This window comes from Hyperoodon ampullatus (assembly GCF_949752795.1).
Source record: "Hyperoodon ampullatus genome assembly, chromosome: 17".
NCBI classification, from domain to species: domain Eukaryota; kingdom Metazoa; phylum Chordata; class Mammalia; order Artiodactyla; family Ziphiidae; genus Hyperoodon; species Hyperoodon ampullatus.
In genome coordinates this window covers 50,298,607-50,301,299 of record NC_136930.1, presented here as the reverse complement: position 1 = coordinate 50,301,299, position 2,693 = coordinate 50,298,607, and the positions used below count along the sequence as shown (strand labels likewise).

The window sequence follows — 2,693 nt, the reverse complement described above, 5'->3', positions numbered from 1 at the left end:
TGTAACTACTCAATTTCTTCAAAATCACTGAGCAAGAAAAGCAACAATGAACTTCCATACCGCCTTTACATAACTTCTTTACAGTACCTTGACTTAAATCCAAGAGCAAAAGTTGACTCTCCTCCTCTATTTTTGGTAAACAACTGCATGGTAAACTTAGATAACTTTTCCCCCGGGTTTTACCTGAGAGTGGCCTTTTAAATTTTTTATTTAAAAGAGGGCAGCTTTGGCACTTTTATGCTGATGTCACAAATGTTAATATTTCTTGGGATCTCAGGAAGATTCATATTCTTTACAGCTGATACAGCACCAGCTGGAGCTCTCGCTAAGCCAGCCTCAGATTTCTCCAGTTTATTTTGTGCATCAATTTGTTTAACAGTCTCATTCATGTTGGTCTCCAATACCATTCCACCCCATCACCATTTCTGCAAGAATATAGTGAACCTTGTCTACATGGAAAATTAGATCCAGTTCACAGACGTTTTCAAAACATTTGTCTAATGTTTCCACAAATACTTGAATTAGATCTAAAATGCCAAGTTCACTTTCTGAAGAATCCACACAGAAGACAAAATATAATGTTGCATAATGTCTATAAATCAGTTTGTTGTCAGATCCTGCAATTAATAATCCTTCTTCTAGGAAATTACAGCATTTTCATCTCTTAGATACCAAATGGAATGTCTCCCTGACGATTTGCTGTTGTGTATCTTCACTGTAGGGCTGGTAGAACTTGGAGAGCCACGGCTTCCCTTGGTTGTTAAAGATGAGGATCACCTCGATCATGGCTGAGCAGGGCCGACCTGGTGGGAGCTGGGGGACGGGGTGGGGGCGGGCGCGCGAGCCTCGCCTCGGGATCTCGCTGGCGGGTGAATGGTTTTAAACAAAAACATATGCTAAATATTCATCTGCACAGAGATGACACGAGATAAAATCTACACGATGTAGCGATAAAACCATGTTTTTTAGAACTATTCAGGTAAATTTTAAATAGTGAAAAGAAATAAAATGATTGCTTCTGGGAATTAGAAAATAGAGGAGCAGTAAGGGAGAGGGAAGTGTTGCTTCAAAGAATCACTTAACTCTTTAAGTTAACTATGTGCATGCGTATCTTATATAAAAATTTTAAATATAAAGAAATTAAGAACAGAAAAAGAAACAGCTAGCTAGCTAGCTTAAGATTCTTCATAGTTATAATTTTGATATTGTCTTTGGCCATACCACCCTGAATGTGCCCAATCTTGTCTAGTAATTTTGATGTTATCCTCTTCTCTGATGAAAAGCAAGAGGAAAGCAGTTGGCTTTTACAAAGAGGTTACCATTTTGAACAAATGGTGTAAATGGTACTTTAAAGCAAGGTGAAGAATGAACGTATAGATGCATTGAAATTGTCTGCATGTACATTGTCTGACATGTACATCACAACATATTTAAAAATTAACCTGAGTTGGACTGAAAATCTAAAAATAAAAGCCGAAACTATAAAATCCGTAGAAGGAAGCATAAAGAATATCTTTGCAGTCATGCAGTAGGCAGAGATTTCTTGGTGTGTAAAAAAGCAATAACCATAAAAGAAAAAAAACGATATACTGAACTTTATCAGAATTAGAAACCTGTTCATCAAAAGGCACCTTTAAGGAAAATGAAAAAGTCACATACTCGCCACTGAGGCCTAGTGAAATTATATTATATAGCTTATATATAATGGAAATATGATTTTAACCCAGATCTCTTGAATTTGAATCCTTGCAGAACAAAATATAAATATGATAAAGCTTGACACTGCAAAAATACAGAAATTGAGGCTTAAAAAATGGGCAGGAGAGGTGGAAGTGTGAATAGTAATGTTAGTGTCATTAACACAAAAAGTGAAAAGAGAGTTGGCAGTTGATGCAATGGACAATAGAAATTTCAGTACTAATAAGAACCTACTGTATAGCACAGGGAACTCTACTCAGTACTCTGTAATGGCCTACATGGGAATAGACTGATTCACTTTGCTCTACACCTGAAACTAACACAACATTGTAAATCAACTATACTCCAATAAAAATTTAAAAAAAAAAAGGTGGCACATACTTTTTCCCTACCTTGGGAATGATGGTTCTCTTTGCTTGTACTGTCCACAGAATAGGATGATAGCCTCATCTTCCTGCAATAATACCATAGAAATTATAGTTCTTTTAAGATACATTTCACAGAGGAGACCACAGTTAATTTGTACTTTATGACTTTTTTCACCAATTTGAAATAATTAGTGTTTAGCATGAATGTGATGTTTATGCCTTTTTTATTCAACTAGGAGCCAAGTACTTTGTCAACAGCTTTAAGGTGATGGATGTGATAATTAACTAGATGGGGGAAATCTTTTCATAATATATACATATATCAAATCATCACAATGTACACTTTAAATATATTACAAATCTGTCAATTATACCTCAAAGCTGAAAAAAAAACAAATAAAAAAACCAAAAAAAAAGTCAGTAAGTAACCATTAGAAATGAAAGTAATAATAGGATTATTAAAACTAGTAGGAAGAAAAGACAAATAGCAAGTAACATGGGTGGACTAAATTCTTACCTTTATAGCTGGGAATCAACAGATAATATGCAAAGTCGATAAATCAAAATATAGCCGTGAAACATAAACAATTTAACCTCTGAAAAACTGATTTAAGGATGGGGAAAAAT

General features: G+C 34.9%; 1 pseudogene across 1 annotated transcript; it reads right to left on the bottom strand.

Annotated features, from left to right (window-relative positions):
• Positions 1–206: 206 nt before the first annotated feature.
• On the bottom strand, positions 207–786 carry LOC307065612 (AP-3 complex subunit sigma-1-like; annotated as a pseudogene). Its single transcript has one exon. The product of its transcript is annotated as an AP-3 complex subunit sigma-1-like (transcript).
• Between the last annotated feature and the right edge of the window lie 1,907 nt (positions 787–2,693).